At 45.1% G+C, this 15,897-nt stretch overlaps 1 long non-coding RNA gene across 1 annotated transcript; it reads right to left on the bottom strand.

Annotated features, from left to right (window-relative positions):
* Window positions 1–2,269: 2,269 nt before the first annotated feature.
* On the bottom strand, window positions 2,270–12,974 carry LOC117285445. The gene is made up of 3 exons (XR_004516475.1): window positions 12,903–12,974; window positions 5,729–5,846; window positions 2,270–2,340 (listed from the first exon to the last, which is right to left on the bottom strand). It is a non-coding gene; the product is annotated as an uncharacterized LOC117285445 (long non-coding RNA).
* Window positions 12,975–15,897: the final 2,923 nt, after the last annotated feature.

A 15,897-nucleotide genomic window follows, 5' to 3' on the forward strand; every position in this document is an offset into this window, starting at 1 on the left:
GTGGGGAGGAGTTGGGTTCAAACGTGTCATCCACAGGAGCACTGGTAGGGTGGGTGACAGAAGTCCATGAATTCATATGAAATTCAAAGGCCTTGTGCTCACAGGTCTTTGTCAGTTAGGCAGCCAGTGTGTTGAAGAAAATCCAGGCCTTCTTTCTAAAAACTGTTTACTCTACAGAGAGCCAAGAACTATCTGGGATTCCCCTACTCCAGTGTTTTTGTAGAGAAGGAAAAGAGAGATGAATTCATTCAAACAAAGAGCTGTCTGTTCTTTGATGCTCCTCTTCCCAACCCTGGCCCTTGTGATGCAAATGGACCTCAGAAGTTGAAATAGCCCTAGTGCAAATTCAGGTATCCAGGTCTTCCCTAATCAGGAGAAAATTACAGCATTCTTTATCTTTCTTGTAATTCTGATTCAAGATGCACTAACCCTCAGCCTCGATCCTGTCAGTGGAGGACTGTAGGGCCGGCTTGCGCATCTTAACTCTCAGAGGAGTCTGCCGGGTAAGGTTGCTGGGAGGGACAGCTAGGTTAAGGCAAACCTAAAAAGGTAAATAACTCAGGAAGCCAAGGTTAGGTTTGGATACCAGCACCCCTCACATTTACTACAACATCTCCACCCCACAGGGAAGCTTTGAGTTCCAGTGTTTTCTTGTGGCCCCAGCTGAGAGGAAACATGGAGATCCCTCCCTGCTCAGGCAGAACCCCCTCCTTACCGTGGGATAACCAAGCAATGTGGATGGCAGGGAGTACAGAAAAGACGCTCCAGTGGGGACAGGTCAGGGCAGATGGCTCAGTGGGACGGTTCCTAGAGCTGTGAGTGTGGTGCTTGGGAAGACGGCCAGGTGGGTGGGAGCACTGGGGCCCTGTGAACAGTGTCACACAGGAACGGTGCATACGTGGTACACGCAGAGTACCTCTACTGTGGCACACGTCCGCCACGTCACTGAACACTCTAGCCTCTAGTCCCTCCACGCGCATGGGGGCAGGTTCCACCTATGCACATTCTCCTGTGTACTTTATCATCTCTAGATGACTTGTAATAGCTAATATAAATGCTATGCAAATAGTTTCTATAAATGATATTGTTTAGAGGATGAGGAAAAGAAAGACAAGGCTCAGAGTCCGAGGTGTATCTCAGTGGCAGAGCACGGGCCTAGCATGCACCAAGGGCTCAATCTGTAACACCCTAGAAAGAAGAGAAGAAATAAGAAAGTTAAATATGTTCAGTGAAGATGTGTTTTTCCTTGAATCGTTTTGATCTGCAGTTGGTTGCATCCATGAATGTGGGGGTCATGGACACAGAGGCCCTGACTGCATAAAAAGCTAGAAGTCACCTGCCATTTCTAAAGCACCCGAAGGAGTCCTGGAGGTCTTATGAAGCTGCTGGGCAGCTCTCTTTCTCCTGTGATGATTCCATGCTGGCCCCAACACCCAGGCAGAAAGAAAGTGATCAGAAAAGATCTTCCAGGAGTGAAGTGTGGTGACAGGTGCTGGTAATCCCAGCATTCGGGAGGCTGAGGCAGGAGACTCACCATGAGTGAGTTCGAGGCCAGACTGGGTTACACAGGGAGACTCTGTCTCAATGCCCCCCGCAAAGATCATCCAAATAGATCAATCACATCTTGGAATTCATTCCATGCAATGCAGGTGACATGGACAGTGGGAGCCTGCCCCCTTTCCAGGTGGCTCTCTGATCATTTGCATAAAGTGTTTGAGGGTGTCCTGTCTGATCCTGACCTCCTTCTAAGCAGTGCAGAGGTCACTCGTGCCAGACACTTTCCCAATGCTCACCTGCTGAAATGTGCCCACGTGTCTTTTAGCAAGATCAGCTGACCCTGAGCATACTCCCTGCTGCCCATCACCAGGTGAATTTTATAGGACACAATATAGAAACTATTGTTTTTCTTCTCCTGGAGTCATGCTTTGTTGTTGTGTCCACACAAGGGCACCATCATAGGACTGAAGAATAGGAAAGGTGGCATGCTGATTCCTCTGTTGGAAATGCTGCTGATCTGAATCATCTGACCAAAGTAGAGGAGGAGGAGGAAGACAGGAGAGGGGGAGAAAAAGAAGCCAGAGCGGCAGGGCTCTGAATTTAGAAAGCCGGCTGTGCTCTCTGGTTCTGATTTGGCCTGAGAACGCAAGCTTCAGATAAAAATAACAAGTCGCACAGAAGAGGACAGATCTCCGGCTTCTTCTCTGCCTGGGGCTGCGCATGCCCAGTGCAGCCTCTTCGGTGGCGAAGTGCTGAGCGCTCCCGAGCAGAAGGCCGAGTGAGAAAGAGCCTGTGTTTGATGTATGAGTTTAGGCTTGCCATCGTGAGTCACTCCAGAACTAGCTGCGGGCGAAACAAAAATCTTTTGTGATTAATTAGAAAAACTGGACAATTATGAATTGACTGCACACAGCCAGGGTAGGGTAATATAAATAGTAATGACTCTGGCGGGGCCGGATGAGCGCTCGTGTTTATATGAGATCACCGGAGAAAGGCAAATTTTTAACATGAAATCTGCTGAAATAAGATGAGTTCTAATCTTGGGCAATTTGGGGGTCTTGACCAAGATTCTGGTTGATACCCTGGAAACAGCTCTAGCTGACTAAGACTGGTGGGTCCAGATTGACCTCCTCTCTCTCTCTCTCTCTCAGAATCCCACATCCCTTTCAACAAATCTATGAAATCACTTGCAGCTTTTGCTAACCTCCCTGGCAGCTCATAGAGTTGCTGGCTGGTTATTTTGCCCTTTGGGGGCATTTGTTTTCACCGTGATACTCTCAGAAGACTTGGGCACAGATAGCGTTTTTATTCTGAGGCACTTGTTGGTTTAATCTTCGAGGGAAGAAGGAATCACCATGAGTGAGCTGATTTATCAGAGAAAGGACAGACCCGAATATGAGAAGGACTTACTGAATTAATGATTTACTCTGTGGGGAGAATGTAAAGTGGGGAGGTCTGTATATCATACGCTTAAGCCAAGATTTTAATAACCCCTGGGTATGAACGTTATATTTTGGGAGCATGATTTAGTCTTGCTTCTCTCATCCCTCCTCCCCCTTTCCATCGCTCAAAACACAATGAGCACACTCTCTATCGAGGAACTGGGGGGGACGATTATTTCCTTTCAAGGAAGTTCATGATGAAAAATAATTAAACCCTGACAGTGCCTGCAAGTGTCAAAATACAAGTTACCTCCCGTGATCATTTTTTCACCACCAGGGTAAGCAAGTTACCTTTGTCCCTGGCAGCCTGGAGGGTCACAGGCCCAGGAAGGAAAGTGAGAGAGAAAGAGAGAGAGAGAGAATAAAAGAAAAAGGCCACCTCACTGCTGTCTCCCCCGGCGCCTACCCACTCGGATAAAATATCTTCCAGACCTTTGAAATTTGCTTTCTGCCAGGCAATTAACTGTTCTCAATGCACCTACATCTCCAAGTGCCTTTTCTGGGCCTCTGTTTGCACTCGCCAGAGTTCACATTGTTTTCTATTATTATTCAAGCAGCGCCCCCCTCAGTAGTAAACCCATTGACCATTCAATCAGAGCGGAGGCTGCTGTGGATAATTAAAAGTTCCAAACCTCTTGCCCCAAGGCCAAGCTAGAGCCAGTCAGAGAGGAGCCAGGTCCCGACTGCTCAGGGACCAATCGATCAGCTGATTAACCCTTCTTACTGATTGGTCGGAGCTGATTGCATCTCCGGTAAAGAAATCTGCTCTGGCCCCGGGGCACAAAAAGCAGCTATACATTCAGGGTGGCTGAGCCAGTGGCCCCAGAGGCGGTCACTGTCCTCACACAAAGTGAGTGAGGGAGAGGGCCCTCCCCCTGCAGGATTCAAAAGATGTTTATCTCCTGGCCGACCACTGTTTCTCCACTAGCCTATCTACGCTTTTATTCTTTTCTTTTTCTTTTTTCTTTATTGGTACATTTTAGGTACACAGTGCAGTTACACTTATCATTGGGATCTTGTACTTTTACGTGATGTATCTTGGTTTTTATTTTTTTCCCATTCTCCTGCCCTCCCTTCACCCCTCCACCCTTCCCTATGTACAGAGACTTTCTTTCCATTCTTTATGCTTTTATTTCGAAGGAGAAGAATTTCAGGGTTGGCAGAAAAGTTCCTGAGCTTGGCAATTGCTGCTATTTAGTGTAGGAAATGGGGAAGAAGATGGATATTTTTTGACATTGGTGTCCCCTGTCCCTGAGTGTCCGCTTGCAAAAAGTAGCTGAGGTCAGAAGGCACTGAAGGCACACCCTTCATAAAACAGATCCCTCTCCTGAAGATGACTATTAGATCCGTCACTCTGTGACAGGTTTTGCATTTGCTAGCTAGTACTGTGTTTATCTTTGGGTATGGATAAACAATCTGTTTTCCAATGTGCTTACATTTTGACACTGCAAATAAGATGGAGCAGAGGCATTTAAAAAATTACTCCCTTATTATGGTCGTTGGAGGGAGGAGCTGAGATGCTATCAAACAGGTGTGATGGCCTGACCACCCCAGCAGCTACCCTGGTTTTCTTAAACTGATCTCCATGGATTTGGCAGGGGAATCCAGCCAGGGAAATCTCTGTGAAAGCCCAAGTGCTGCCGATCCAGGCTTATCATTCTATCTGTGGCAAAGGGGAGAAAAGTTGAGGTTTGCAAAGCTACCTTTGCAATTGTCTTTGTCACTGTCTTCAAGAAAGCCAACTCCCACTGACATCAGAAGGAGCAGATTGTAGTCAAATGCTTTGGAAAAGGCAGCTGGTGGTTGGGAAACAAATGCTTTCCAAAACGCTCATGCTTGCCCTTATGTTGGGATCCTTAGCCATGGAATTGCAAGAACAGAAAATCAGGAATCGTTTCCAGGAAGGGAAACATTATTCACCTTCTCATGAAATGGGTGACAACAGAGACAGAGTCTGGCTTTGTTCCTGGGCCCTGCCTTCAGTGGGGCTGGGGATGGTGGGCTTTGTGACCTCTCACAGGCATCCTGGCTAAGGGGCACCGCACTTTTTGGGACTGCTGTCTGCAGAGGCTGAGGGCAAGTGACCTAAAGAGTCAAAGCTGACTTTTCACTCTTGGAAGAACCAAAATAACCATTCTAAGACTCTGAACATACGAGCATCTCAATGGTCTTAGTACTTTACCTTAAACTCAATTTATCAGAACGCACACACAATTTATTATTTTACATTTTGAGACAAGGTCTTGCTAAGTTGCTAAGTTCCCTGATGGGGCTCAAATTTACAATCCTCCTGTCTCAGCCTCCCAGGATGCTGGGATTACAAGCGTGTATGCATATCAACATGCCTGGTTACAAAGAATTTTTAAACAGACTCACAGCCGTATGATTTAGTCTCAAACATATTTCTGAAATCAAAGTAAAATTGGTGAAAATCATGTGTAACCTGTGTGCCATTACAGGAAAAAAACATTATCAAACCTAAGGACATGAGAAGACGGCATGAGTCTTGTTAATACAATCATTGCTTAAAAAAAATTAGTTATACAACACCGTGGATCAATATAATATAGGAAATAATACAAATACCTATTTTGGGGCTGCTGGAAGCTTATAATATGATTTGTCTCATAAATATTATTTATTAACATGTTCATGAGGCCACATTGAATTTAAAACCTTTTGAGTAAAAGTGCTTTGACTTGAAATTACTTCATCTATGTAATGTTTCTATACAAAGAAAAGCATAAAATAGATCATGGGAGAGAAATAAGTAAGGAAATAATTCTTACTATTTCGTAGCTGGGTAAAATGGAGTGTATTTGGGAAACTGGGTCATTCACGATACGTAGTGTAACTGTGAATCCACCGACATTCCTCCTTAGGGTTGAGGTTGTTGTGTGGAAAGTCCTGCATGGAAGAGTTCGTTGAGCATGATTTTTTGCATTATTTCAAAATTCCCTTTTCATTGCAAAGGGAAGCTAGCATTGCATACCATGAAACAAAGTGTAAAATTTTATTTAAAACCAGGATAGGCCATGAGAGGCTCTCTGATCTTGCGGAACAAATGCGGAGGGGCGTGCCCACAAACAGAGGCTGGAAACCAGGTAGGAATCCCAGGAGGAAAGCACTGTAATTTGAAGCTGAGATTAACCATTTTCTTTATACCGAGCTACATCTTCAGCCTTTTAAAAAATAAAATGTGTTATTGTAAGACAAGTTCTCCCTAAAATGCTAAATTCCCGGGCTGGGCTCCAACCTGCAATCCTCCTGCCTCAGCCTCCAGAACAGCAGGGATTACAGGCCTGCACCACCTTGCCCTGCTCTGCCTACTCTTGTTTATAAGTAAAAAATGCTGAGCTTGCTACACAGGCTCATCAAGCCTGATGGGATCACGGAGTGGTGGGAACTGGGCACACCGAGACCTAAAACTGAAGGATCAGATGGGGGAGGGCTCAGGAAGAGCCCACTGCAGAAGTTCCCCAGACCCAGTCTGAGGCGAGGGCCCAAAAGGTGCCCACAGCTGGGTGTGAGCTTGAGGGAAGTCTGTTTCCTTGGAAACCACAGTACCGGGGGGCCTTGGGAACCACTGGCTGTGGGTTTGTGGGGGGTGTGTGTGTGTGTGTGTGTGTGTACATGTGTGTGCTGGGGAAGGAGCCCCAGGCCTCACTGCTGAGTTCTACCCCCGCCCCAAGACAGAGGACTTTACACATGTGTGCTAAAGACTCAGATTCATGTTGTCTACAGATGGGAAAGTCATTGTTGCACGGCACAGATTTCCAGCTCTGCAGGACGAGAGCGTTCCATGGGTGCTGTTCACGATGATGTGACTGGAGGCTGGGAGCTGAGCTCAAGGGCGGACTGTACGCTCTGCCGTGCATGGCTCTGGGCTCCATACACGGCACCAGAACTCTAAGAAACAAGACGGTTAAAGTGACAAATTTATGTGATATATGTATTCCATCATGATTGTTAAAAACAGAGTGCAAGACAAAGGTGAAGCAATGGCTGAGATCTTCCTGAAAAACAACAGGGAGAGGGAAAGTGAGCTACAGCCAGATAAAGTAAAAGTGGCTCTCAGTTGCTAGTAGCCCATAGGAGCTAATTATGCAACAGTGAACTTGTCTTACACTGGATGCATCTGAAATGTCCCATTATTTTTTTTTTAAGTTAAAGGAGAACTCAAAAGACACAGCAAGATCACAATTGTATATTTCTGAAGGCTTATCAGCATATATCTGCCCAGAACGGTGTCACGCATTGCTTTTGACACAGAAATGAATTTAGGGATGGGCACAGCTCAGCGGCAGAGCCTAAGGCTCCGGGTTCCATCACCTGCACCACAGAAATAAAAATAAAAAAGAATGACAACCAAAATTTAGAAGGAAAAGAGGTAACAAAATCACACTTGATTATGCAATGCGCTGTGCATTTCAGAAGGGACAAGGTGAACCAGTGTGGTGGTGCACGCCTGTAAATCCCAGTGCTGGGGAGGCTGAAGCAGGAGGATCACAGTGAGTTCAAGACCAGCATGAACTTCATTCAGAGACCTTGTCTCAAAAAAATACCCCAAAATCTATAGCCAGAGATTTAGCTCAGTGGTGTTGCCTCCTGCCTTGCGGTAAAAGAGAGATCACAAAGTACATCTCCTCGGTCATCAGCAGGGGCAGCTTCCTTTCAGAGTATGTTTATTTTCTAAAGAAAGCTGATAAAAACCAGTGAACGCAACTGATTTTCCTTCAGTGACGCTGCTTGGGAAACATTTTGGGTATGGCCTAGAAATGACCCCAAAGCCCAACAAATAGGATATAAAGGTGGAGGAATTTTTCAAATACAAGAAACACCTAGAAGTTCAGTTGCCTCCCTCTCTCTTTTTTGGAAAGTTTGTCTAAAGTACCTGAGAAGTGATGGCACGATCATGCCAAGCAAATATCAGAGATGACTTGACGTAGAAGTCAGTGAAACAAAACGAACTCACTCGTTCATCACGTCTGGCGCCAATTTTATGCTCTCACCAGTTAATTCAGAGTAACAGAAAGGCAAGTGGCCATCATCTTGTGTTTTTCAGAGGATGATGGGCCACTCCGAAGTGAATGAGATAGGGCAAATGTATATATGCATTTTTTTTTTGCAAAGGCCCCCAGGTATGGGACAATTAAATTAGAAAAAATGTACCCTATGTACAACATTTTCTTTTAAACAGATCAGGATGCTCTTTGGCTTTTGCTGTCTGAATCTGCTTAGGAATTCCTAATGAGTAAACCCTAGCGTTTAACAGTAAAATATAGTTATGGGTCTTCAGTGCGGGCTACATTTAACAACCACATATTGATTTTTTCTTGTAATTTTATTTCCGCGAACATCGCTGGTTTCTTAATTAGTAGCCTTTTAGTAGAGCGAGATTTAGCATTCTCTGTATCCGAGGATTTGGCTGCTAGAGTAGGACTTCTCAGGGGGAGGAAAGCGTGAGCCTGTTTCCCCCTGCGTAGCCACTCACAGACTGCCACCCGCCCCTCCTTCCCTCCTTCTCGCTGCCAATACAATTAAGACAAAATAGCATTGGGAGCCTGGTGACAAAACTCAACAATCTCCACTTGCACAGTCACCCTGTAACGGGAAGGACTGTTTGCCCCATGTTCCTTATTAACGCGAAGTATTTTATTTAATGAGCATGACTCATGAAGGTGTTCCCATAAATCATCGGCTGGTTTACAAACTCAATAACTAGGCTTCCTGCTATAACTAGGCTGTGCACACCTTAAATTATTAACACGCCAGGGCCTTAAGGCAGATCTTTGATGATGATGATATAAACTCTGTGAAGACAAGGTGCTCTCTCAGCAAAAGATTATTGACTCTAATTACCATTTACCACAGGAAAAAGAAAAGACAATAAAATATGAGGGAGAATTTAAATCTAAGTTTTAATTTTACGAGAGCTTTAAATACTGCCCCCCACTTTTTTTCCTTTCTTTTCTTTCCTTTTTTTCTTCTTGTTTGCTAGACCAGCCTGGTGTTCTGCCTGTGTACAGTGACAGCCCACACTTGGCTAACCTTAAAAGGTGACAGCTAAGCGGGAAGGAGGGCAAAGAATGGAACACAAGGGCCTCTGTATCAATATAATGTACATCCCTTGAAATGCAATGGAACAGACCAGAAGGGAAGAGAAAATGATAATGCACTGGGGGGAAAAATCCCCGCTTTAATTGTTTTCATGGACACATGCAATAAAAAGGTTAAAGGACTCAAATGCCCTGCTGCAGTCATTTTGGTTAGTAAACTAGAACTTCAGGTCAGCTTTTTAAAAGGAGTCATTTGGTCTTATGATGTGCTTCGGTTTTACTGTGTCCTCATTACACCGTTGTTGGAAGGATGCAGGGAAGTTAAAATGAGAGAGGTCTAATGATAAGAGAGCTTATTAATAAATGAAAACCTGGCAAAATGACACGTGGCATGTAGACCCATGAACAATATGTTTCCTTCCTGCTTGTTTGGAGGGTGCATTCTTTGGGGGATGAAGGGGGAGGAGAAGTGGGAGGAGAAGGGGAGGAGAAAGGAGAGGTCTTAGGGAGCCAGGGGAAGTGTGCTCAGGACAGAAGGAAGGTGGAAAAAAATTGAGAGGCTTAATTTAGCTTTCTGCTGGCAAGGGCTTTTGTTCTGTCTTTTCCTGTAGTTTTGCGTATTTCTCATCCCAAGGACGCTCAGGCTGTTCTGGTCACTGTCTCTTTAGGCTAAATTTTTTACTTGAATTTCCCTTTTAAAACAACTCCGAGATGTCATTTTGTATTTGTTTACGGAATCCTGTTGGAGTTGGAAAGGACTATGAAAATGAACAAGCCCTTCCTTCTGCAATGGGGACAGTTTCATCCCTGAAAGGGGAGGGAGTGCGGCCAGTCACACCTGCCCTCCAGGTCTGCAGATGTGTGAGGGAAGGTGGGCCTCAAACCAGCTTCTCGCTATGCCAAGGAGCGATGTCCATTGAAACTTGGCTGAGGATTGTAGCTACAGAAAAGTAGTCAGGGACTGAGAACAGTCAGCCTTGGGTCTAAAGGGGCGGCTGCGATTACCACCTGTCCTTATCCTGGGGATATTTAAGACAGGCTCAGTAGTCCAGTGAAACAGTTAAAATATAGCCAGAGCATGAGGGAGGGAGGGGAAATCTATAATAGATATATGCCGACTTCCTCTTTTTCTTTGGAAAGCTTTCCTAGGATTTTAGGATTTTTGACTGTACGCCAGGGGTGTCAGAATTGCTTTCCAATTCTCTTTCCTCTTGTGTTTCTTGGAGGTCACCTGCCCATCCACTCACACACCAAAGCATTCTGGGGCTGCCGAGGGCCTGTGGACAGAGAAGCCATTCCTGGAGCCTCATCCCAGATCAGGACTTGTCACAGAGCAGCTCCTAGGGACCAGCTTTGTGCAAAACCAAAGTCTTGCACACACACCTGTTAGTACTGGGGGGAAAACTCTACATAATCCACTCTTCTGTCTTTTTGTCCCTGCCCAAGCTGGGTGACACAGTTGAGAGGGGAGACAAAGACTTTAACCACAGAGATCTTGAGACTTCTCTGGATGTTTATTAGGGGCCAGGGGTCCTGGCCAACTTCCAGTCCGGGTTATTTTTCTATCATCCTACGCGGAACTTCCAAAAACCTTTCTCAAATAGTCCTAATTTTCTATTGTCAGAGGAAATAGAATGTAATCTTGCTCCCTTTCATTACATAATGTTGTAATTCACTCTACTCATTGCATTTAGTTATAGGTAAATATCAAGAGATATAGTGTGGCTGATATACAACATTATAAAAAAGTAGGATTTTTTAAAGATAGCTAAGCTGGCACACGTTGTCATTTTGTGGGAGTTGGTGAAGTGTATAAACACTAGGGCAGAAGACCCAGAATAACTTGTGTGTAGCATGCCTGGGAGGCCAAGACAGGAGGATTGAAAGTTTGAGCCTAGCTGGGAACTTAGTGACTTAGCAAGATCCTGTCTCAAAATAACAGGTAAAAGCTGGATGTCGGGGCTCATTCCTGTCATCATAGCATAGGGGCTGAGGCAGGAGGAGTTTGTGAGTTTGAGGCCAGCCTAGGCTACAAAGTGAGAACCGGTACCCCCAAAACCAATAAATACGTACATACACGTATGGAAAGGGCTGGCCATGGAGCTCAGCATGAAGGCCCTGGGTTCAGTACTGTCAATCAATCAATCAGTCAATCAATGCATGCGTGTACATTTAAAATGTTAGTGTGCAATGTCGATTGGAAAGCACCGAATCTACACATCAAGACCTCTTTATGCTCTTTGCCCTGGGCTAATTGTGATGCAAAGAGCCACAATGGAGCCTGTTCTCCTGCTTTGCAGGGTCTTGGAGGAGAGGAGAGATGGCCTGGGGCAGAAAGCCACCAGCCTCTCTGCCTGGCCTTGCTGCCAGGGGTCAGGCTGCAGGGGTTGGCCCGGGAGCCCTCATCAATCTAACCTGGGGAAGGCAACCAACAGAAGAATGTGTGTGTGTGAGTGCGTGTGTGCCTGTGCGTGCTTGCGTGTAACTGCTCCAGAGCACTCTGGAGGGTAGGAGCATGACCAGTGGCTGGTGGGATTCCAGGGAGCTTCATGGCTCTGCCACAGCTCCCAGATCAGTGAGTTCTGTTTGCACCCTTGATTCGGGCCCACAGACCCAGCCACATTGCCTTTCGCTTCCCTTCCCTTCCCTTCCCTTCCTTCCTCCCACTCTCCCTTTCTGTCTTTCTCTAGTTAGTCTTTTTTATTTAGTTTTTTTTTTTTTTTTTACATTTTTTTGGCTTTTTTTTTTGATATTGAGGATCGAACTCAGGACCTTGTGCTTGCAAGGCAGGAGGCAACACCACTGAGCTAAATCCCTGGCTATAGTTTTTTGGTTTTTTTTTTTTGAGACAAGGTCTCTGAATGAAGTTCATGCTGGTCTTGAACTCACTGTGATCCTCCTGTTTCAGCCTCCCCAGCGCTGGGATTTACAGGCGTGCACCACCACACTGGTTCACCTTGTCCCGTCTGAAATGCACAGCGCATTGCATAATCAAGTGTGATTTTGTTACCTCTTTTCCTTCTAAATTTTGGTTGTCATTCTTTTTTTATTTTTATTTTTGTGGTGCAGGTGATGGAAACCGGAGCCTTAGGCTCTGCCGCTGAGCTGTGCCCCATCCCTAAATTCATTTCTGTTTCAAAAGCAATGCGTGACACAGTTCTGGGCAGATATATGCTGATAAGCCTTCAGAAATATACAATTGTGATCTTGCTGTGTCTTTTGAGTTCTCCTTTAACTTAAAAAAAAAAATAATGGGACATTTCAGATGCATCCAGTGTAAGACAAGTTCAGTGATGCATAATTAGCTCCTTTGGGCTACTAGCAACTGAGAGCCACTTTTACTTTATCTGGCCGTAGCTCACTTTCCTTCTCCCTGTTGTTTTTCAGGAAGATCTCAGCCATTGCTTCACCTTTGTCTTGCACTCTGTTTTTAACAATCATGATGGAATATATATATCACATAAATTTGTCACTTTAACCGTCTTGTTTCTTAGAGTTCTGGTGCCGTGTATGGAGCCCAGAGCCATGCACAGCGTACAGTCCGCCCTTGAGCTCAGCTCCCAGCCTCCAGTCACATCATCGTGAACAGCACCCATGGAACGCTCTCGTCCTGCAGAGCTGGAAATCTGTGCCGTGCAACAATGACTTTCCCGCCTGTCTTTCTCCCAAGTCCTGGCGACCAGCACTGCCCTTCACCATCATGACAGTGACCAGCAGGGTCACGAGTGAGCGCCTCACAGGAATGGGGTCCAGCGCCACTCCTCCTTCCATGCCTGGCTTATTTTACTTAGCCTAGGCCTGGTTACCCATGATACAGCCTGTGTCAGAATCCCCTTCCCTTTTCAAGGCTCTGTGTTTGGTTCATCATTGGTTGGTTATCTTACTAAGAAAACGGAATATTTACCTCCCAGCTGTAAAGATCTCCTCTCTGATAGGTATTGTTTTTTGTGTTTGTCTTTGGAAAGTATTAAAGAATGATTTTTGAAAGTCTCTTTTTCTCCTGCCAAAGTCCTGGGTCACAGTGGGAAGAAATGTGAGTGAATTCTCTGTCTTCAGAGATTCAAAAATCACAGAAATGGTGTACTTGGTTTACATTTGTTCTTTTGTGGAAATTTCCATCTGCCTGCCTAGTGTGTCTACTCTGAGTCCCCTCTATGACTTAATAAATGTATTCTGAGGTCAGATGTCTCAGCAGTAAAGTCATCCTTTGACATCCAAGGGAGACACTGCGATCTGGGGATACTCAAGTGCCTCGTGTTAAATAGTATAGCATTTATAAAATTTACATCTTTCCATATACTTGAAATAGCCCATAGATTGCTTGTAACAACTAATACTGTGTAACTGCGGTGTAAATAGTTGTACACTGAATTATTTAGGGACTAATGACAAGCAGAAAAAAATCTGTACACGCCCAGTATGGATGCAGTTTTTTTGGAGTATTTTGGAGCTGTTTGTTGAACCCCTGTGTGCAGGATGGTGGATCTGGAGGCTGATGGAGGTGAGCTGTATGTTTCCTGTGGAAGTTGGGATAGGCAGACTGAGGATTTAGGTGTGCCTGATCATACCGGTAGGAGGGACACACACTTATCTCTCAGGAACTCCAGGACCTTTTGGAATCAGCTTCAAAACATCTCAGAGAGATTGTGAAGCATGAAATGCATTTGCTATTTGATAAGCAAGGAAGGCATGCATCAGCAAAATTAACCGACATCTGAAAGGAGGCAAAGGGAGGTACACCAGGACCTTTCTTTCATCTCTGCAGTTGTTTCATCAGCTGCCTTAATGTTTGTTCTATCCTGAGCCATAGTCTCCTTCATTAGTGCTAAGGAAGAATAAAAAAGCCGCGGGCCTAGGGGAAATAATGGGTTGGGCTAAAAGACATAGCAGAACAAGGAGCCCGCAGCATGTCTGGGTGCTCACGGGGCCTTGCTCTGCTGTCAGTCTTGTCCGTCTTCCTCCTCGGTAGGGTTGGGGGGTCATTCTGCTAGTCTGCTGCCCCCCAAGTAGGGAATGGTGCTCTCTGCACTTCCGTTCCCCCTGGCCCCAGATGCCACGGTGCTGATGGTTGGGACTGACCTCAGGCTTGACCCTTGTCCTACAGCGATGATGCCCTGGGCTAGACCTTCGGTCCTGTGTCTGTTCCCGCCTTGGACCACACTATCTTTATCTTCTCCCTTCCTTTTGGGAAAGCAGAAAAGGAAACAATTACAGCAGATGTGGAGAGCAGTAATAATAGTCAACTCTATGCCTTCTGTCCGCACATGGGTGCTACGTGGCCACATGGAGCCTTTCTCCTCCCTGTTTGCTGCAATCCTGCCTACTTCCAAGTCACTTCCTCCTTGCGAGCTTTTTGTCTGACCCACTCATCTGTCCCTTAGTCATCTGCCTGCTTATGGTTGTCATTTCCAGTTGCCTTTTGTGTTTGTTTTGACTCTGTGTTTTTGTTGTTGTTGCTGTTTTAACTTTGGTGATTCGCTGTGGCTCCCCCAACTTGATGGTCACTTCCTTTGGAACTGGACAGGACTGAAACTTACTCACTGGTGTAGCTTAGCGCAGAGTGGGCTGTTAGGACATTTGGATGCAATGAACAAAGGCTACTCACTGGAGGGCAAAGAGGGGGGCAATGACCTTAATCTAAGCACATGGCTTATACAGACAGAGGTGGGGCAAGATGGGAATGCAGGGCTTTGCTTCTCCTGGTTATCATCCCATTTTTGCTGCCCCAGAAGAAAGCCAGTTAGGACGGGCATGGACACTGGCGAGCAGGGAACAGTGGTGCATGCTGCTCGAGGGTGTCAGGCAGAAAATTTGTAAGAACTGATCATATCCTCTGCAGCTGCTTGGTTGTGGAGCAGGCAGATGAATGCATGGTTGTTTGTTTTTGTCTGTATTTAATTTTAAGGAGTAGCAACACCTCGCTGTGCCTTTGTGTGCCAATGGTTTTAATAAAAAGGGCTTGAGGACACTGGCAGAAGCTGCATGGCTTAAATAGCGGGGATAGTTGTTTAAGATAGTTGACAACTCCCAATCTCATGTGCTAAACGTTTCTCCCTGAAACATGCCAAGTAGGCCCTAAAATGCAGATGTGCTGACTAATTTTTTTTAATATAGGCAGAGCAGCTTAATCTGAAAGCAGTAGTACATGAAACATTTCTGTAATGAGGAATTCATAACTTGAAATATGATGCTTCTGTAACTCTAGACCTCGTGGGGAAAAAAATAAAATGAGTCATTAAGTCCATGGAAGACAATACACATGTTCAGCTCTAAATATGTGCACCAAATAGGCCCTTTTCTCTATGCCTTGACTCTTTTCCTTGATTAGAAGGATGTAGTCATCCAACTGCGGAAGAGCGTATTACTGAATAGCAGGTGTCATTGGTCTATATCCGTTTCCCTGTTGGTCTATACCCGTTTCCCTGTATTTGTACATGAAAATAGTGTTTGTCTTTTTGCAATGTAGTTTATGTTATCATCTAATCTTATACCTAGAGATATGTGTAGACTGTGGACCTACAGGGATAAAACTTGTTTCTTGGAACTTCAGGTTGATTATTGGCTTATGAAATCAAAGAAGTGCAAAAAATGCCAACTCCCACCCTCCCTCTACTAGGTTACATTTATGGGGATTAACTACATTATTCAATGTATTTCTTAAGAATTAAATTAATTATAATGCATTTGGACTCCCCGAGCATTCTCACAATTAATTTGTGCTATTGAGTTACCAAATGTCCCCTTCTTAAGGGATTAACTCATTTCTGATGTTTTGCACTGGTGTCCCGAGAAGTAATTTTTGGACTAAAAAAAAAAAAAATTGGATCCTTATTCCAAGGATTTGCTTTTAATCTCCAATGGAATTCTTGGAACACTGGGATAAAACAGTACCGCAGTGG

The sequence above is a fragment of the Fukomys damarensis genome, unplaced genomic scaffold, assembly GCF_012274545.1.
Source record: "Fukomys damarensis isolate Sample0158 unplaced genomic scaffold, DMR_v1.0_HiC HiC_scaffold_10, whole genome shotgun sequence".
Taxonomy (NCBI): domain Eukaryota; kingdom Metazoa; phylum Chordata; class Mammalia; order Rodentia; family Bathyergidae; genus Fukomys; species Fukomys damarensis.